Genomic DNA, 22164 nt, shown 5'->3' with positions numbered 1-22164 from the left:
TAGCAATTTCCTGTCTAGGCTCCATATTGTAAAATCTCTTGATATTAATTTCCAGAAAGCAAAAAGAAAAAAGAAAGAAAAAGAAAAGGATATTTGTCTCCAAAGATTTCTACAAAATCTCTCAGACTAATAGTTTTGGAAAGCATTGTTAGATGGTACAAAAAGCAATGTGTGACAACAAAGTTATCCAGCTACCCTCCTTGCATCTAGTAATTTACTAAACTGTTTATTTCTGGATTCTGGATGAATACATGCAGGACAGCAGACTTAATCCCATTAATGGTTACTGTATGCCTTCAGAAAATTATTTGCTGCACTAAATAACATGGCTGGTTGTGTTTTTTCCCCCAACTGTAAAAGTTTTCATGCTTTGTGGGCCTAACTATATGTTATGCTCATATGCATGCAACAAAAGCCAGATAGCCAGTTTTATCAAAAGAAGCTTTGGGGACAAAAAGGACAATTTAGAGAGGAGTATTATCAAAAATAATGGATGGGAGGTGTGCTTAACCATTTCTTTCCCCCATTTAAAATATTCTCTCTTGGGTGCTTGTTCATGACAGAGTTCCAAAACCTGACAAGCTCTGTTCCACTTGTGTCGCCAGACTGTTGTAGGGTGTCAGCACGTCCGTAAAGTGTCAGCCATTGGCTACGATGTTAGAGGGGTCATGCTCAGTACAATTGTGCCTTTTCGGCATTGATCGCCTGCCTTTGGTAGGGCAAAGATATTTTAACCCTTTCCTCATACCACTTGCGGCATTGCCTTTGCAAGAACTCTCAAGCTACATGGTGATGCACAAGCACAATTATTGATACCCCAGAATGGCAAGGGGCACTTCCAGATGGCAATGGGGTCTTGGGGGAGAGACACAGAACAGCAACTAAGAAATTGGGGCAGGAGGTGGGGCAGTTGTTTGCTAGCTGCATGGGAGACAGTTCAGGAGGATGCCAGCATGGCTAAAGTTGAGACAGGGAAGATATAAAAGGGAAGAAGACTTTCTTCAGAAAATGGAAGTCCTGCCCAAATGAAGAAAACAGAAAGGAACATAACTCTGGAAAAATAAATGCAAAGAGACAATAAGGGATGCAAAAAGAGAGTCTGAGGAACATATACCTAGAAGTGTCAAGGGGAATAACAAAAACTTCTTTAAATATATCAGAAGCAGAAAACCTGCCAGGGAGGCATTATACCCTTAGAAGATGAGGGCTTGAAAGGGATTGTTGAGGAGGATATGCTTTCATCTGTATTACATCTGTCTTCATAGCACAGGATACTGACCAAATACCCACTCTGGAACTGAGCTTCTCAAGTTTGGAGCCTGAAGAACTGGGCTAATTTGTGGTGACCAAATAGGATGTTCTAAACTGTCTCGAAAAACTAAAAATTAACAGATCACCAGGTGCAGATGGCATCCATCCAAGAGTTTTGAAGAAACTCTAATGTGAAATTGCTTAATTGCATACTACACTTGATCTTAGCCAAAAGGCCGAGAAACAATTAATTGCTTAATCGGTTTTAAATGGCTCTGAACTGTTTTAGATTTGTATTTATATTGTTATATTGTATAAACCTTTTTATTTTAAATACTGTTTGTTGTAGTATTTTACCTCTTGTGCACCGCCCAGAGCCTTTGGATGGGGCAGTATAGAAATATATGTGTGTCTATATGTCTGCCCATCCCCTCCTCCATAACAGGGGAGGTGCCTGGCAGGTGACCTGCATACTGCATACCTGGGTCTTTCACTAACAAGGAAGTACGGACCTGCCTAAGTCAGACTGGCACTTTGTGTCTGTTATGAGCTGTTTGATGAGAGCTTTGGCCTGATTGTAGCCATGTCAAATGTGGCGGGGGAGGGGGAGGCCCAGGGATGATATTTTAGTTGTGATTGTCTGTTTCCAGTTGGATTGGAAGTCATCGCTCAAGGTTAGGGGGGCAAGAGCAAAGGGGCAGAGAGACAGTCAAAGCCAGTAGCTGAATATGGCCATCTGCACTCTAGTCTTCACTTTCATCAAGCCTGTCTCCAGTCGCAAGGTGGTATTAGACTTATCTTGGGACTTGAAGGGCTGCTCTTAGAAATTTTGATTGCACGAGATCCAATGGGGCGTAATTGGAAAAGGGCACAGCTGGATGCCATAGATAAGCTGTGCTAGTGGCTCGGCTTCAAATAGTTTGAGTGCTGCTGGTGACCATATAATGGCCACCTCTTGTCCGAAGGAATTTAAGGATGGCAGATAAGCTCCTCTGTGCATTTTGAGCAATGTGATCCCCATGAGCTTTCCTCGTGCCATTGGAGTGAGGGACTATCCCCAGGTATTTGAAGCAAGGAACCTGTTCAATCTTGTGTCCATCTATGCACCAAGAATGGGTCTTGGGCCTTTGGGCAAAGGCCCAAGATCTTGGTTTTAAGTCCCAGCAGGTCTTCCTTGCCATACTGTGCTAGGGCCCTCTGCTCTTTTGAGTCCAGTGGGAGTCCTTGACAATATTGCTGCATCATCTACATATAGCAGGGTGGAAATATGTCACGATCAGGGGGTGAGCACTTCGGGTATAATCTCTAGGCTCTCGACAAATGGGAGCAGGTCACCAGAGACAATTATGTAGTTGATAACATTCATCCTCGAGCCAGACATGTAGGTGAATTTGCCTGGGTGATCACTTTCAAGTGTGCCATTTAAGATGAAAAGGTTAAGTATGGTGGATGCTTGAGCTAAGAAGCAACCTGCAAAATTTAACCTCCTGTCCTTTGAGAGACAGGTGAGGAGACATCTGTGAGCCTCAAAGTTGGGTGGGAGGCACTGGTGTTGAGTGTAAAGGGTGTGCTCATCAGGACCCAGCCTAACACTGAACTCTCCTCACATCACCACAAGTACATTAGAGTTTGAAGGGATAAAGTCGGCAGTGTAAGTTTCCAGTTCAGCCCACAAGGAACTGTTTTTATCTATTTTGCTGTTATGCTGGTCAAAGACCAAAATAAAGACTATGCTATGCACACAAGGTTCTGACCCAGGGTTTCAGCTGTTATGGAGAAAGGTAAGTTTTAATTATAAGCAGGTATGGAAGTGTTCGGTTTGGTTCAACAGTTGGGGGCTGAACCCAACCACCCCCGGATCGGCTTGACCCTGGACTGAACCCCACCCCCAGCCATTCAGGGGTTGTGGTCTGTAAACTATTTTTAAAAATATGTTTTTGATATTATTCCCTCCAGGGGCTTCTCCAAGGCTGCGTGGGGGGAGGGGTCCGCAGAGGTTTTCCCTCTGCCTGCCAGCATCCCTTCTACCACAGATCACCCCATTCAGGTGTTCTTTGGCCCATTCTAGGCCTCAACCCCATTACAGTGGCCATTTTGGAGGCTGCTGCACATGCCCAGTGGGCCTCTGCATGGCCAGGTCATGACCCAGCCAGGGAATTCCTGGAAGCTGGAGGGAAGCTCCTTACTCTCCGGGTTCATAGTGGCAAGGCCCTCCTTGGATACCTCGACCTTGGTGGGTGGCTTCTCCAGGACAAGTTCAGGAGGAGGGACACATTTTGTAGAGCAACCCGGGGGGGGGAGGGCCTCCAGAATGTCCCCCTCACTGTCACTATCACTGCCAGAAGTAAAATCATTAGTGTGGACTGACAACTTCTGCTGGGTTGTGGCTCTTTGGTTGTTAGGGGACATGTGTCTGCGTTGAAGTGAGGTTCTGTGATTGGGTAGTTGGATGGTTTTGGTTTGAGATAGTCCACCTCCTGGCAATCGATGAGGTTTAGGAGGGGCCTTACTTGCTTCTGCACTTCAGTGAAATGTCTGGCTAAATCAGCAAATTCATTCTGTATGGATTTTAGCTCAGGCCTTTCTGGTAGCAAAGGGTTAATCTGTAGGGTCTTGGAGTGTCTAGAAAGTTTACTGTAAGGCAAAAGCTTTGTTTTGACTTATCTCCAGGCCATTAAACATCCTCCCAGGAAAGAGGGGTTGTAATAGGAGTTCAGAAAAAACTCTGATGCCATAATTCAAGAGAAGGAATTCACCCATTGGCACCAGTTGGGACAGAAGCATTGCTTTTTCAAATGTAGTCAGCGTCTGCATTGTAGTTTGTCTATAATTTTGACAGCTTGGCAGGAAGTGAAATGATTTTAAGGCAACTCTTTCTGGTGGGCATTTTAGCAGCTGGGTTGAAGAGTTTGTTATCGTCTTATGTCTTGACCAATTATGGGCGCTCCTGTTGAATTCCAGCAAAATTCCATTACTTCTGCTGGCTCAAGTGTGCCCAGGTCTGTCCCAAGGTAGTATCAAGGTATACAATTTGCATATAATTGCAACTGTTATTAATTGTAACAATGAATGCAAGAGTAGTTTGTGGCCAAGATGGATTGTATGCTTATTGTGCATTGTATTCTGTGAAGATACCTGGCTAACTTGGCAAAGAGGCACCTTTTAACATGGTGGCAGACTCTGCTTAGCTATGGGGACAAGTCATGCTTGCTATGACAAGACCAGCTCTCCTCTGCTTTATTTAGCAGGGGCCGAGTAACTGGCCCTATCCACCCCCAGCACAATACCTCCAGTGACTGTTGCTGATGTCTATCTTATGTTTCTTTATAGATTCTGAGCCCTTTGGGGACAGGAATCCTTTTTATTTATTTGTTATTTCTCTGTGTAAACCACCCTGAGCCATTTTTGGAAGGGCGGTATAGAAATAGAAAAATAATAACAATCATCATCATCAACATCATCATCCCCCAGTGAGGCACTACCTTGGCGTGGTTGTGGGGCTTGCATGCTCTGAGGAAGGTGAGAGCTATGCCAGAGGTCCAACCATACTGGGCAGGTCTCACCAGTGGAGCCAGACGAAGAGTGCCTCTCCCATCAACAATATGGTGAGACGTAACTTTAATAAATCTATACCAGATCGGTCGTTGCCCGGGTCAACAAGGACCGCACCAGGAGCTGGCATCCCTGGACATCTGGTGGCAAGTGGGCAACAGGACTCAGGATCTTCAGTTGAGCAACCAGGGCTGGAGACTGCAAGGTTACTGGAAGAAACATCGCTTAACTGGAAAAATATATATGAAAAATGCCAACAAAGAAATAATGATCTGCTATTACAAGTCTAGTCCAACTAGAAGAGGTTATTTAAAAAGAATGTACCAAATTTGGAAAGAGAAGCATCCAGATACAGAAATAACAGAACAAAGGCTAGCAGATCAGAGAAGATTCATAATAAGAAATAAAGTATTCACAGAAGTTGAGCTGCAAAGAGCAACACAGGCTCAAGATCTGGAAGAAGAATTACCACCAACTGAAGAAGTTGCTCAGGCGCAGGTGGAGGAGGTGTTGGAAATAGAGGATGCCACTGTTGCTGAACTGTTTCAAAATCAAAACCAGGCAGCCTCTCCTTTGCCTTTACCTCAAAAACCCAAATGCCGTTTAACAGAAAATCAACAAGAAATAAAGCAAGAAATAACTGAGAACATGAACCAAACAACCACCAGGGTTCGACTTCCAGCTCTAAAAACAGTTGCCAAAAAACAGCTTGCTCAGGCATTAAAAGATGTCAATGCTGCACTTGCAGAAATAACAACCAAGAATTTGCAAAAAACAAACCAATTGATGTACAGTGCAGCAACAACAACACAAGAGCTCGGATATAAGATCAATGGACCTGTAAAAAAAAGAATGTAGTACATCGCCTAAATGGAAGATTAGATTAGAAAATAAAATCTCCAGGCTTAGATCAGATGCTAGTAAAGTGAAAGATATGAAAGACAAGAAGCTGAAGAATGAAAACACCAAACAGTATCTGATCCAAAAATACCACCTAGATTCAAGGAAGATTAGAGAAGTCCTGGAAATAATAAAGCAGCAAATAACAGCAGTGTCAAAGAAGATTAGCAGATACGAAGCCAGAATTACACAACACAGGCAGAATCTCCAATTCCAGTCGAATCAGAGACGTTTCTACTAAAGCATAGAAGGAGAAACTGCAAGAAACTTAGAAACACCAAATGAAGAAACAGTGCAATTCTGGGGGAAATTATGGGACAATCCAATAGATTATAATTAAAAAAGCAGGCTGGGTGAAAGAGGTCAAAAAATGTAACCAACAAATGCAAGAGCTAATAATAACACCAGAATTAATAAGTGAAAGAGCAAAGAAAATTAAAAATTGGACTGCACCAGGCGACGATGAACTGCATGGCTTTTGGCTTAAACACCTAACAAGCCTTCATAAACAACTATCAAAATCAGGCGCGTAACAACGATCGGGCAAGGGGAGACAGTTGTCTGGGGGCCCCACTGCCTGGAGGGGCCCCCCAGAGGCACCTCACGTGACTCCCCATTGCCCCCTGCCCAGCCCCAAGGCTCCTCAGCCACTTGCCCTGTTCGCCGTCTCTCCAGCTTGTTCTCCTGGCCGGCAATCCAGCAGCAGACAAGCTGCAAAGAGCTCCTTTTCTCCCGCCTCTCAGCTGATCGGCGGGTGGGCGGGGCTTCCACAGAGGTCTGGTGTAGGCCTCTGTGAAGCCTGAACTCGAGTAGGGCCCAAGCCAGCCAGGAAGGAGGAGGCAGCCAGAGTGGCCACCACTGTTCTCTGCAGCAGAAGACCCCTTGCTGCCAGGTAGAGTGTGAACTCCTTTTTGTGGTTACCTTCCCCACCCGGATATATAGGGATCTGCTTGCCATAGGGCTTGGATATGGGGGGGGGGAGAGACTGAGAAGTCTCTGACTATTTATTTTTAAACAGCTTGGAAAATTTGCTGGCTTAAAAAAAAATCTAACAAGGCCTATAAGTGGCTTGTTTCATGGCAGAAAATTACAAAAACTTCTGGAAGAAACATTGTTATATTTATTTTATTTTATTCATTCATTCATTCATTCATTTATAAATGCACTTATGTTCAAGTTGTTTTGCAACCCAGAAGGTCTGAGTGAGAACTGTGAAGCATGGCTTGTGCTTTTATTTTATTTTATTTTTCTTGTGTGTGAACTGCTCCCCAATAACTTGCAGGGACTTCAGGGTACATCTGGCCAACATGTGAATGCAGCACCTCTATTCCAGAGGAGAGGTGTGTTAAAGGGCTTTAAAAGCCTCCTGTGAAAAACCTCCTGCAATCAAACTTGACTGAATTTGTTCAGAATTCTGAGAAAACAAACATAGGCTCACCCTGCATGGTTGAAAGTCTCCTTGGCTAATCTGCAGCGAGGGATCCATTTTAATCATTCATCTTTCTAGTGTGTTCTAGGCATTAAAAGTAAAACAAATGTATAGTACTCAATGTATATCACTATATATTGTGACGTGTGCGTGTGTGTATTCAGTGAAATGTATTTGCAGGCAGCATACTTATTTTGGAATATCAGACTTAAATCCTTGGGGGCCTGGGGTGTGCGGAGGCCCTGGACTTTCAGTGGGGGGGGCCCATTTTAAAATCTTGTCTCTGGGCCCATTCCAACCTTGCTACGCCCCTGATCAAAATAGTTCAATCACATTTTGCAAGGAGGTGATATTGAACAATGGCTAACTGGGAAAACTCATCTCATCATGAAAGACCCAGCAACAGGTGCAGTTCCAAGTAATTATAGACTGATACCTGCCTGCCAACCATGTTCAAATTATTAACTGGAATAATAGCAGATAAAGTAATGCAACACTTATTAACTAACTAACAGCTTCCAGTTGAACAGAAAGGAAATTGCCCGAACACCAGAGGCACAAAAGACCAGCTGCTGATTGACAAAATGATTTTAGAAAATTGCAAGAGAAGAAAAACCAATCTAAGTGTTGCATGGATTGATTACAAGAAAGCCTTCGACTCATTGCCTCACACATGGATACTAAAATGTTTAGAAACAACTGGTGTCAGCAAAAACATTCCGATATTTATAAAAAAAGCAATGAGCATGTGGAGTACACAGTTAACAATCAATGGCGAGACACTTGGACAGGTTAGGATTAGAAGAGGCATTTTCCAAGGGGACTCACTATCCCCTCTGTTGTTTGTAATCGCCATGACCCCACTTTCACAAATACTAAACAAAACAGGCCTCGGATACCAAACATCTAAAACATCCAGTAAAATCAACCATCTGCTGTACATGGACGATCTGAAGTTGTATGGAAAGTCCCAGTCAGAAATCAATTCACTGCTAAACACTGTCCGTATATTCAGTAGCGATATAGCAATGGAGTTTGGACTAGACAAGTGTGCTGCAGTAATAATGAACAGAGGAAAAATAAGAAAAACAGAAGGACTAGAACTACCCAATGGAAGCAACATCAAGAACCTGGAAGAGAAAGAACATTACAAAAACTTGGGCATTATCCAGGCTGATAACATTGCACACAGTGAAGTTAAAAGAAAAATAGGAAGTGAATATATCAGGAGAGTTAGAAAAATCCTCAAGTCCAAACTCAATGGCAGGAACACCATACAAGCCATAAACACCTGGGCTATACCTGTTATCAGATACACTGCAGGAATGATAGACTGGACCCAGGCAGAGCTAGAGACTCTAGATTGTAAGACCAGGAAAATAATGACCATCAATTATGCTCTGCACCCCCACAGTGATGTCGATAGGCTATACCTCCCTCGCAGCTCAGGTGGAAAAGGAATGCTGCAAGTCCATCAAACAGTAGAGGAGGAGAAAAGAGGCCTTGAAGAATATATCAAGGACAGTAAAGAAGATGCACTTCAAATGGTCAATAACGAGAAACTATTCAACACCAATGAAACAAAGCAGGCCTACGAGAAAGAACAAATCAAGAACCGAGCAGAAAAATGGAAAAATAAGCCCCTGCATGGTCAATATTTGCACAATATAAGTGGAAAATCAGACATCACCAAGACCTGGCAATGGCTTAAGAATGGCCACTTGAAGAAAGAAACAGAGGGTTTAATACTGGCTGCACAAGAACAGGCACTAAGAACAAATGCAATAAGAGCAAAAGTCGAAAAATCAACCACAAACAGCAAGTGCCGCCTTTGTAAAGAAGCAGATGAAACCGTGGACCACCTAATCAGCTGTTGTAAAAAGATCGCACAGACTGACTACAAACAAAGGCATGACAAGGTAGCAGGGATGATACACTGGAACATCTGCAAAAAATACAAGCTACCTGTAGCCAAAAATTGGTGGGACCATCAACTTGAAAAAGTTGAAGAAAATGAAGATGCAAAAATATTATGGGACTTCCGACTACAAACAGACAAACATCTGCCACACAATACACCAGATATAACTGTAGTCGAGAAGAAAGAAAAACAAGTTAAAATAATCGACATAGCAATACCAGGGGATAGCAGAATAGAAGAAAAAGAGAAAAAAATCACCAAATACAAAGATCTACAAATTGAAATTGAAAGGCTGTGGCAGAAAAAGACCAAAATAATCCCAGTGGTCATTGGCGCCCTGGGTGCAGCTCCAAAAGACCTTGAAGAGCACTGCAACACCATAGGGGCCACAGAAATCACCACAAGCCAATTACAAAAAGCAACTTTACTGGGAACAGCCTATATTCTGCGATGATATCTATAACAGCAACAACATTGACAATAAAATTCAGCCATCCCAGGTCCTTGGGAAGGACTCGGTGTCTGGATAAAACAAACGAGTCAATAACGCCTGTCTGACTGTGTAAAATAATAAATAAATAAATAAATAAATAAGATTAAAGCTTGGACATAGCTGTCCAACAGCTGTTCTCCCTGCAACTTGTTTAGCTTGGGAAGACACTGAAGCATTGTCTGAACCACCAAGCTGCTTCATTACATAAGAACATAAGAACAGCCCTGCTGGATCAGGCCCAAGGCCCATCTAGTCCAGCATCCCGTTTCACACAGTGGCCCACCAGATGCTGCTGGAAGCCACAGACAGGAGTTGAGGGCGTGCCCTCTCTCCTGCCATTACTCCCCTGCAACTGGTTCTCAGAGGCACCCCTCCCCTGAGGCTAGGACATCCGACTAGTAGCTGTCAATAGACCTCTCCTTCATGAAGATATCCAAACCCCTCTTAAAGCCATCCAGGTTGCTGGCTGTCACCACATCTTGTGGCAGAGAATTCCACAAGTTGATTATGCATTGTGTGAAAAAGTACTTCCGTTTGCTGGTCCTAGATTTCCTGGCAATCAATTTCATGGGATGACCCCTGATTCTAGTGTTATGGGAGAGGGAGAAGAATTTCTCTCGATCCACTTTCTCCATACCATGCATGATTTTATAGACCTCTATCATGTCTCCCCTCAGTCGTCTTTTTTCTAAACTAAATAGCCCCAGATGTTGTAGCCTAGATTCATAAGAAAGGTGTTCTAGGTCCTTGATCATCTTGGTTGCCCTCTTCTGTACCTTTTCCAGTTCTACAATGTCCTTTTTTAGATGTGGTGACCAGAATTGTATGCAGTACTCCAGGTATGGCCGCACCATAGTTTTGTATAAGGGCATTATAATATTATCAGTTTTATTTTCAATCCCCTTCCTAATGATCTCTAGCATGGAATTGGCCTTTTTCACAGCTGCCACACAGTGAGTCGACACTTTCAACGAGCTGTCCACCACGACCCCAAGATCTCTCTCCTGGTCAATCACCAACAGCTCAGATCCCATCAGCATATATTTGAAAATGGGATTTTTTGTCCCAATGTGCATCACTTTACACTTGCCAACATTGAACCGCATTTGCCACTTTGTTGCCCACTCCCCCAGTTTGGAGAGATCCTTTTGGAGCTCCTCGCAATCAGTTACGATTTCACTACCCGAAAGAGTTTGGTATCATCTGCAAATTGGGCCACCTCGCTGCTTACCCCTGCTTCTAGATCATTTGTGAATAAATTAAAAAGCACCAGTCCCAGTACAGATCCCTGGGGGACCCCACTTCTTACTTCCCTCCATTGCAAAAACTCTCCATTTATACCTACCCTCTGTTTCCTGTCTTTCAACCAGTTAGTAATCCACACATGTACTTGTCCCCTTATCCCATGACAGCTAAGTTTCCTCAGGAGTCATTGATGAGGAACTTTGTCAAAAGCTTTTTGGAAGTCCAAGTATACTATGTCAACCGGATCACCTTGATCCACACACTTGTTGACACTCTCAAAGAAGTCCAAAAGGTTGGTGAGGCAAGATTTACCTTTGCGGAAGCCATGCTGGTTTACTCCCAGCAGGGCCTGTTCTTCTATGTGCTTTACAATTCTATCCTTGAGGATGCTTTCCATCAATTTGCCTGGAATGGATATTAAGCTAACTGGCCTGTAATTTCCCGGATCGCCCCTGGATCTCTTCTTGAAAATCGGTGTTACATTTGCTACTCTCTAGTCCTCTGGTACAGAACCTGATTGCAGAGATAAGTTATATTTTTTAGCAAGGAGGTAAACAATTTCACATTTGAGTTCTTTGAGGGCTCTTGGATGGATGCCATCCGGCCCTGGTGATTTGTTAGTTTTCCATTTTTCCAGTTTAGAACATCCTCTCTCGTCACTTCTATCTGGCTCAGTTCTTTAGCCACCATCCCCAAAAAGCCTGCTTCAGGAACAGATATATGCTCAGTATCCTCTGCCATGAAGCCAGACACAAAGAACTCATTGAGCTTCTCTGAAACCGCCATATCCTCCTTAATAATCCCTTTCACTCCCTCATTGTCTAATGGTCCAACTGCCTCCCTGGCAGTTTTCTTGCTTGGGATGTATTTAAATAAGTTTTTTTAATTCCCCTTGATGCTTTTAGCTAAATGTTCCTCAAACTCTCTTTTCGCCTCCCTTATTGTTGCCTTGCATTTCTTTTGCCAGAGTTTGTGTTCCTTTCTGTTCTCTTCATTTGGACAGGCCTTCCAATTACGGAAGGAAGTCTTCTTCCCTTATATGGTTTCCTTGACAGTACCCGTTAGCCATGCTGGCATCTTCCTGGACTTAGTGGAACCTTTCCTCTTTTGGGGTATACAATCTAACTGGGCTTCTAGTACTGTGGTTTTGAGTAAACTCCATGCACTCTGCAGCGAAGTGACTCTCCTGATTTTTCCTTTCAGCTTCCTTTTCACCATACTCCTCATTTTAGAGAAGTTTCCTCTTCTGAAATTCAAAATATCTGTGTTAGATTTCCTTGGTGATTCTCTCAGCACATGTATGCTGAATTTGATGGCACTATGGTCACTGTTCCCTAAAGTGTCGATGACACTGACATTCCGCACCAGATCCTGGGTGCCACTCAGAATTAAGTCCAAGGTTGCCTTCTCTCTGGTCAGTTCTAAGACCAACTGTTCTAGGGCAGTCATTCAGCCTTTCTAGAAATTTGACCTCTTTGTCATGACCTGACTGTGAATTTACCTAGTCTATGTGTGGGTAATTGAAGTCACCCATTATTACAGCCCTGCCTCTCCTTGACGCCTCCCTGATTTCCTGCTGCAACTCCCAGTCACTATCTGCGTTTTTATCCGGAGGGCGATAGCACGTCCCCAGTAGCACGTTCCCTTTCAGGCCTTGTATTGTCATCCACAGGGTTTCTGTGGAGGACTCCAGTCCACCCAGGTTGTCTAGCTTGTTAGATTCTATGCCTTCTTTAACATACAGTGCTACTCCACTTCCAAGGCGCTCCTACCTGTCCTTTCTATAAAGTGTATATCCAGGGATAACAGTGTCTCACTGGTTCTCACTGTTCCACCATGTTTCTGTTATGCCCACTATATCTATTTCTGTGTTAGCAACCAAGCACTCCAGCTCACCCATCTTGGTTCGGAGGCTTCTGCCATTGGCATACAAGCCCCTATACGCTGAATCTCTCACCTGATGTATGCTAGCTTACTTTTGACTCTTTGACCAGCTGGCACAGTCTCCTGTCTGCTCTTTAGGTGGTACTGCTCTGTCCCCTTCTGTTTTATCTGAAACCTTTGCACCCTCGCACTTTAAAGGATGGCTTTTGCTGAACGAGATACTCCCCAGCTCCCATCGGCTGTTCCCCAGATATCATTTTAAAAGCAGCTCTGCACCTTTTTGAATTTAAGTGCCAGCAGTCTGGTTCCATCTTGGTTCAAGTGCAGCCCATCCCTTTTGTACAGGCCTTGCTTACCCCAAAATGTATCCCAGTGCCTAACAAATCTAAACCCCTCCTCCCGGCACCAACGTCTCATCCACGCATTGAAACCCCTCAGCTCTGCCTGTCTCACTGTACCTGTGCGTGGAATAGGTAGCATTTCTGAGAATGCTACCTTGGGGGTCCTGAACTTCAATACACCTCCTATCAGCCTAAATTTGGCTTCCAGGACCTCCTGAATACATTTCCCCACATCATTGGTGCCAACAAGCACCACAACAGCTGTCTCCTCCCCAGCACTGCCTAAGAGCCTATCTAGACACTGCGTGATGTCCGCAACCTTCACACCAGGCAGGCAAGTCACTGTGCAGTCAACACACGGGTCACAAACCCATCTCTCTATACCTCTAATGATCGAATCACCCACTACAAGGCCCCCACCCCCCAGAGGAATATCCCCTGTGCGAGAGGATATGGGTTCATCATCCATGGAAGGGGTCCCTTCTAAAGGAGCATTTCCCTCTTCCTCAGACCGATTTCCTCCTTGCCCGAGACCCTCATTCTCCCTGACAGCAGAGAAGCTATCAGCCCTGGAGTGGGATGTCTCTATCACATCCCTGAAGCTCTCATCCACATGCTTCTCTGTCTCTCTGAGCTTCTCCAGATCTGCCACCTTGGTCTCAAGGGAACGAACTTGCTCCCTGAGAGCCAGGAGCTCCTTGCACCAAGCACACAACCATGACTTCTGCCCATGAGGCAAATAGTCATACTCTGTACAATATACTGGGAAGTGCCCCCTCCCCTGCTGGCCTTCTATCTTCATGCTGTTTTTGTTGGCTGTTTACAGTATTTAGAGATAGCTTATTAGAAGGATAGGTCTCAGCTGTAATGGTCAGGTATTTACTGTCCAAGCAGCCTTTCCCAAGAACATTAGGCAGGGATTTGTACTTACGTTCTCTTCTCCACCAGTCTCCTTGTGATCACTGGGGCTTGTTCCAGGCTCCTGCGCACACTTCCTGCTAAACTCCTATGTCCTGTTTGCTATTCCTGTTCGCTATGCTCTTGGCCCTAAACCTCTTATGTAGAGAGTAGTCTTCCAACTGACACAGGATGTGAGTCAAAGGAATGTGGGGCCTCCCACAGCCCTAGTTGACTCCACCTCCTCCAGGCAGGGACAATCAACAAACACTGGCGTTAGCTAACCCTTTCAAATTCTAATCCTTGTAGGGACAAACACCAGAGTTAGCTAACCCTTTCAAATTCTAACCCTTGCAGGGACAAACAACAAACACTGGAGTTAGCTAACCCTTTCAAATTCTAACCCTTGCGGGGACAAACACCAGAGTTAGCTAACCCTTTCAAATTCTAACCCTTGCAGGGACAAACAAACACTGGAGTTAGCTAACTCTTGCAAATTCTAACCCTTGCAGGGACAAACAACAAACACTGGAGTTATCTAACCCTTTTAAATTCTAACCCTTGCAATTACAAACACACAGAGAGAGACTAGGACTTATCCCTTAAAGAGAAACCAGCCACTGAAAATCTCCCCTCCTCCTGTTTGTTGGTTTGAAGGGGGGAAGGGCTAGATGCTTAGAAAAGCTTGCTCACCTCTCCAAGATGTGTCTGCTCTTCACATAGTAGTCTTCCAACTGACCAACTGTGCTGCTGTATCATTGAGCAAAGGTGTAGGTGGAAAACTCTAAAAAGTTCTTTCACTGGTGGAGAACACATCAGTTAGGGAATGTGAGAAAAGTTCCTCTGGCTGTTATATGTCCTGTGCTTGCTCCAAGACACTGGTTGTGGAGTTTCACAACACTCTGTTCACAGAGTGTACACTCTGCACACACTCCCGCTCCAGCAGGGAACCTTGGCTGTTCTCTTCCATATATTGCATGGGCATTAGGTATTCCAGGCCTCAGTTTGTGCATCATCATCTTCCTCCTCAGAGCCCATGGAGTACAATGCAGACTGAGTGGCTGACCCTGGGCATCCATGACCTGCACAAGCACAGGAGCACTGCACTCTCTGCCTTCACTGAATAATGAACGTGCTGAAAGATTTAGCAGCGGCCTTGCTGATTGTAACCATGGCTCTGAAAGCAAAATTAGTAGAATCCCGAGTCCCACATTCATAGGACATTTATGTATTAGAGCCATAGTTTAGGGAATAATGAGTACAAATCTGTAACATTGGTATTTCTGATATGTGCTGCTGTATCACTCCTCCAAAGGCCTGGCATATGTGCCTTATGTGGGAAAATAACCTAGTTTTGACCTCACCCCTTAACACTTTTATTAAGTGTTAATAAAAGACTTGATGGCCAGAGGGACAAGAAAGGAAAGCAATTGTTGTTTGACAGCTAGTGCTTATCAAAAAGGGAGAAGACTAGAGTGAGGGAGAGAATGACAACTCATACGAAACCTCCTGTAACAAGCCATGAGATGCAGACTAAAATGTGGAGCCATTTGTGATGACGGGACCAGAGGGTGAGAGAAGAATTTTGTCTGAGATCAGGGCCCAGAAGGATGGTGTCGAAGATGGCATAATCACACACCTTATGGATGGGAGGGCTGAGCCCCGCCCCCGAACTATCAAAGGCCAGTAGGAGTATAAGACCCTGGAATCTAGTTCAATTCATCAGAGGGCACGTCCAGAAGGTGCATCTTCACCCTCTACAATACTGCAGAGTTCTTCTTACCCCAGCTTCATACAATCCATCTTTTCTTCAAACTCCAGCAACCACAGTTGACAGGAGAACCAATGAACTGGCTATTCATTAGTTTCCCTGCCCCTTTTGGTAACAAACTTTCCCCCTCCTCTCCCCCTTTCCCCTCTTCCCTTCTCCCCTCACGCTTGCTAGACAGACTTGCTTTGTAGATAGGTTAGAAGGATTAATCTTTGCTTATCAGGACACAACATTCATTGTAATCCTTGAAACCTATTTCTTCAAGTAAGCCAGACACCCCTGGTCTAATTCCTTGTGTCCCCTCACACATGCACTGGCTGAGCCTTCCCTGATTTTGATAGCCCAAGGGTGCATTGGCACATCAAAGGTGCCAGTCTGTGTAGACAATACTGAGCTAGATAAACCAATGGTCTGACTCATTATGTGGCAGCTTCCTATGTTCAGCTTCCTATGTTTTAATCATGTTCCCATGATAAAACACTTTTCTAAGAAAGAATATATGGCCTTTTGCCGTTTGTTCCTCACAACCTTAAAATAGTGCTAAATTCTTTCACCAAATTGCTTTACAGAAGGTTCTGACCTTCCTGTTTCTTCTAATTAACTTGGCTTAATTAAAAGCAAATTCTCTGTCACCTCTTCTTTGACTGTAGAAAGTGCCTCAGGCAGAATACCTTTGAGGGAAGATCCCTTTTTAAAATCTCTCTTCTGACACAGCAATCCCAATTAAAAGAGTGCTTTAATAAATTAATTCCCAAGAAATTCTCTTGGCATCAAGTAATCCTTCAGGAGATGAGTGTAGGATAAGAGGAAAATGGTGGTGGCTGATGCAACATATGTTCCTCAAGGCACACAGATATTTCTGGAATGTGTTAAGCAAGAAGCAGGAAAATCAAGATATTCCAAAGGTTAGGTATCACATCAAGAATTCAGAGCTTGTTCATTTAGTTAATTTGGAAAATGTTGAAGTAACAACTCCACTTTAACAACAGCATGTGGACAATTACTTAATGAATGCTTATCCTATGTTTATTTGCATGTGTGAATGGATCTAGAACCACAGACAGAACTTTCAAATCAGCTCAAATACAATGTTTTTCAAAGTTATCTGATCACACAGTTATCTGTAAGTCATCAAGTGATGAGTCACCCAATGATGTACATGCATCTGTGTGTTTCTGGTCCTACACAACTGATTTCCCAGGGGGAAAGGTACTTGCCCATTTGCATTCCATTGTTTGCACTTTACTGATAATTAATTGTTAACTTGAAATAAAGGTCAGTATATTTTTACATTATGTGTTTTCTATTCATAGTTGTACACAGATCACAGCATGCATTTCATAGCCATACAAACATGCACAATTCTTTCTAGATCACACAGTATTGTGGGGGTTATATTCTAACCTATACGTTCACTAACTGGATGGTTAAGAATACTGTTTGGTTCAAAAAGGTTTAAATATCACCATAATAAAGATATCACAAGCATACACAGTTTTTATATCCATGGCATTGAAGAATAATTTCTGCATGTATGAATGTAGATTCACTGTGGGTTCCAGTAAGCAGTTTGGGATTAGGATAGTTGATAGTTCAAAGACATTATATGATCCTGCCTGTCCTCTGTGGTCTGCTGAGAAGGCTCTTTCGTGGGCCTGACTGCTGACCAAAGTGTGATTGGTATGAACAAGAGAAAGGGCCTTCTTGGTGGTAACACCTGAAATGTGGGCCTGCCTTCCCCTTTCTTTGATGGGCATCTACTATCATGTAATGACATTGCTTTTAATGCAATATTTGGCCCACTTTTTTTGAATGATTGTTTTGCTCTCTTTTTGTGGTTTAGCGACTCTGCTGCTATTCTGTTGTTTGTTTAATATTTATCTTAAATGGATTTATATATTATTGTATATTATACATTTTTTAAATATTGTGAGCCACTTAGTCCTATTTTTTTAAATGCAAAAACAAAGTATAATCCTGAAAATATCAAAATAAAGGAAGCCAGCTCTTCAGAACACTATTCTCAGGGGCTATGGATTTGGCTGGCCTTGGGAATGTGATATGTGCACTTGACAATGGCGTCTAAGAATACAGACATGTAACCCTTATCCTACTAGTGAACAGAGGTAATTTATTCCTAAAATGAAAAGTAATTTTGCATTTGCCAACAATGAGGGGGCAAAAGCTACCTATGCTCCCCCACACTGGAATAAAACTGACACCCCACCATTAGAAACTCCATAAATGGAGGAATGCCCCTCTTCCTCTCCTTAATGCTATTCCACTAGTGATATACAGGAGGAGGAATGTGTTTCCAATGTTCCTTTCCTCCTCTTTCCTCTATTTCAAACTTATCTTTCAGGGTGTTCTTTTCTGTGTGTTGTATATGTTCCCTCCAACACCACCCCCCTCAAAGATGTGTTTGAAATAGAAGAAATAGGGGGAAATGAACATTAACCTTCTCTCTGTGCTGAAAGTAGTTTCTTCATTGGCAAACCATTCTTTGGGAGGCTTCACATGACCACTAGGAAGTAAGCAGGAGCGTCCCGGAGAGTGCACTTTTCTGGAGTGAGCTGGAGCTGTACCTCCACCCCTTTCCATGTCAGAGAAACCCACCAATGTCAAGTGGACAATGTCAGGATCCCTCTGTAACCAAAATTTGAAGTTGGGTGGAAAAGGTCAGGCAGCAGAAGGAACCAGACACTGACTTTGGTGGAATGTCACAATGACATGGAAAGGGGTGGAAATACTGGCTTGTGCCACGAGTGTGCACTTGCCACTTTCCGGTGGTCTCATGAAGCCACCCTTTACTTTCTCCTCAAAGTCTAGAGACCATATTTGATTTGAGAGACAAGGGGATTGGGCCAGGTTTTTGTTGGAAGTGAAGGACATTGCGCTGTCTCTTGTCTCAAAGACAGTGGAGGACAGACTAGTGAGTCAGAGGGCTAGAGGGTCAAGACATTGGTCATCCCTTCTCTACTGCTCTATCCCTTTGGAATGTAGATTGCTAATCTTAGGGAGTTCCTTCCTTCCAGCCACTTCCTTCCTCTCTCCCTTTCTCCTCCTGTTCCTTCTACCTTGCAACATGCAAGCTCCTCTCCCCTGTACCATGTGTGCAGAGATGCAGAATCCATCTGCATCCAGCTAGCTAGCTAGATTAGAGATCCTAACTCCTTACTTTCCTATCTAGAATGGAGTTCTTTAATAAATGTCATATATATTGATTTGAAACTATGAACTGTCTCCAAGTTTCTTTATTCTCAGCATACACACATGCCTAACCAAATTCCGCTGTGTTGTGCCTCTGTGCACTCTGCTATAATGAAAAAGGGTTTCTCTTACCAGAGAGAATTCCCAACAGGTTATGGCCCCATTATTTTGAGCTGCATGTACTGCAACTAAAGAGTTAGGTTTGTTCCAGGAGATCCAGTGAGATCTAGCATGTACACATTGAATTGCTAATCTACAGCAGCTGCCCTTTTATGGAGCTCATTGAGGATGGCTACTTACCTAGAGGGAAAGCTCAGGCTATCCTGAACCCAGACAATTACTTGGAATGGAAAACCCGACTGAGGCTTGCATTGAGAGCAGGAGGACTCCAGAAAATAACTGAAGAGGAAGCCCCCGCAGATGGAACTACAGCTGCTGAGAAAACTGCGAAAGAGAAATGGCTGCTCAAGGATGCGAAAACTCAAGCTTTGATAGCTGCTTCTGTGAGTAAAAACTATCTTACTACTATATGTGATCTTGAGACCTCAAAGGAAATGCTAAGCAAGCTAGATTTCTTGCATATGAAAAAGGCGTGGGCATACACCTTTAACTTGAAAAAGAAAATGCAGAATCTCCAGTATAAAGACGGGGACTATTTTGCCATGCATGTTGGATTGCTTTGGGACTTTTTTGCACAATTTAAAGCTGCAAGGGAGGAATTTACAGAGAGTCAGAAGCTGGAAGCTCTGTTCCTAAGCATGCCTCCCAGCTATAGCAGTATAATCGGCCAATTAGAAGTCCACACCACTCTAACCTTTGAGAGAGCAGTGGAAACTATATCTTCTGAGGCAAACAGAAGGAAAGTTTTGAATTCTCGCTATGAAGGTGAATTGGCAAGTAACTTTGCTGCTCTTAAAGCAACAATTGGCCATTCCAGAGGAAACCCAAGGTGGGGAGGGAATGCTGCAAGAGGAAACCGCATGGGCCCCCACATTTGCATACAAAGAGGTCTGGCTTCATTGCCAAGGAAACTCAGTCCAGAGAGAGAGATCACATGACTGCCAGCAGGGAGACTGCTCCTGGAATGAGGCCAACTGGGACTAATGCCTTTAGATATTTTCTGTGTAGCCAATCTGGCCACAAGGTGGTGAACTGTCCCAAGAATCAGACAAGAAGAGTTGATTTTACTGAGAGAAATTTAAATAAGGACTTTAAGCGTGCTGATGATTCAAATAAGAATTTCAAAGTTTCCCTAATGCAAGGCGATGAAAAGTTTATTCTGGACACAGGTTCCATAGTTCATATCTTGAATAATTTAAGTTTCTATACTGAACTGTTTGATATTCCTGAAGAGATGGTTCATTTGGGTAATAATACTACAATTAAAGCAAAGAAGAAAGGTGAAGGAATTTTGTATTGCAAGTTATTGGATGGATCAATTAATGAGTTTTTTGTGAGAGATGTTTTGTATATCTCTGACTTCTCAAGCTCCTTGCTTTCAATATCCAAGCTAGAGAAACAAGGCTGTGAACTGTATATTAGAAATGGACAATGCGTTGTTACCCAGAATGGAGAAGTTTGCCTTGTAGGCTCTGAATGCAAAGGCCTGTACAGCATGCAGGAGCAACTGGTATCAAAGACAGACAGAGAAAGACCAGCCTGGTCCAAACCTGAAGCATACCAGCCCAATGAAGTGAACCTTGCTCAGTCATGCCTGCATGAAAACTGCTTGCAACTGTGGCATAGACGCCTAGGACACAGGAGCTATGAGTCAATCCAGAACATGAAGGAAAGGGGATTAGTTGATGGCATTGATTTTGTACCATGTGACATTGTGACTAACTGTGTTTGTTGTCTTGAGTACAAAGCAGTTAACCAGCCATTTCCTAAGCAGAGTGAAAGGAAGACCAGAAGACCCCTGGAGCTGATCCACAGCGATATATCTGGACCACTACTGGCAACCATAGGTAATTTCAAATATTTTCTCACATTCATAGACGATTTCTCATGATACACGCATGTATTTCTACTAAAGGAGAAATCACAGATGCTCGAGAAACTCCAGGACTACGTGGCCATGGCAAGCAACAAATTTGGGTGGAAGCCAAAGATCCTGCGCACAGACAATGGAGGAGAGTATATGCCCAGCGCCACACAGCAGATCCTGAGAGAACATGGAATCGTGCATTAAACCAAGGTAGCTTACAACCCATCACAGAATGAAGTGTCAGAGAACAGAAGCCTCCTGGACATGGTAAGATGCATGCTTGCTGACGCACACCTCCCACAGAAACTCTGGGGAGAAGGCATCATGACTGCTACATATATACAAAACAGAATGCACACAAAGCCTGTAGGAACAACACCATATGAACTTTGGCATGGTCATAAGCTGTCTATGACACATTTGCGTGTCTTTGAAAGTACGGCTTACTCATACATCCCAAAGGAAAAAAGGACTAAGTTAGGGGCTAGGGCCACAAAAGGGATTTTTGTAGGCTACTCAGTGCAATCCAAAGGCTACAGAATTCTGGATCCTGACACCAACAAGATAACCATAAGCAGATTGGTGTATTTTGATGAGAATGAAAGAGCTATGTCTTCAGAAGGGGCCTACACCAAAGCAAGCAACCAGACCAAACACCCCGACGACTGGATTATGCTTCCTGATCTCAGCGAAATTGAGGAGGAGGAGACACCAGATCCAGATCCAACCACACTCGACTGTGTCAACTACTGAAAGATCTAGGTATAGATGTACCACAGCCCATACCATTGTATGAAGACAACCAAAGCTTTATTCAACTCTTCAAACAGGAAGATGTAAAGAGGCGTACCAAACATATTGATGTGACCATTGATGTGGTCATCCATTCTCTACTGCTCTGACACTATCCCTTTGGAATGTAGATTGCTAATCTTAGGGAGTTCCTTCCTTCCAGCCACTTCCTTCCTCTCTCCCTTTCTCTCCCTGTTTCTTCTATCTTGCAACATGCAAGCTCCTCTCCCCTGCACCATGTGTGCTGAGATGCAGAATCCATCTGCATCCAGCTAGCTAGCTAGATTAGAGATCCTAACTCCTCACTTTCTTATCTAGAATAGAGTTCTTTAATAAATGCCATATATATTGATTTGAAACTATGAACTGTCTCCAAGTTACTTTATTCTCAGTGTACACACATGCCTAACCAAATTCTGCTGTGTTGTGCCTCTGTGCACTCTGCTATAATGAAAAAGGGATTCTTGTACCAGAGAGAATTCCCAACATTT

General features: G+C 43.5%; 1 pseudogene; it reads right to left on the bottom strand.

Annotated features, from left to right (window-relative positions):
- Positions 1-1419: 1419 nt before the first annotated feature.
- Positions 1420-1499, bottom strand: LOC128341324 (uncharacterized; annotated as a pseudogene).
- Positions 1500-22164: the final 20665 nt, after the last annotated feature.

The sequence above is a fragment of the Hemicordylus capensis genome, chromosome 1 (genome assembly GCF_027244095.1).
Source record: "Hemicordylus capensis ecotype Gifberg chromosome 1, rHemCap1.1.pri, whole genome shotgun sequence".
NCBI lineage: Eukaryota > Metazoa > Chordata > Lepidosauria > Squamata > Cordylidae > Hemicordylus > Hemicordylus capensis.
The sequence above is the reverse complement of the archived record's forward strand: the minus strand, read 5'-3'. Positions and strand labels throughout refer to the sequence as shown.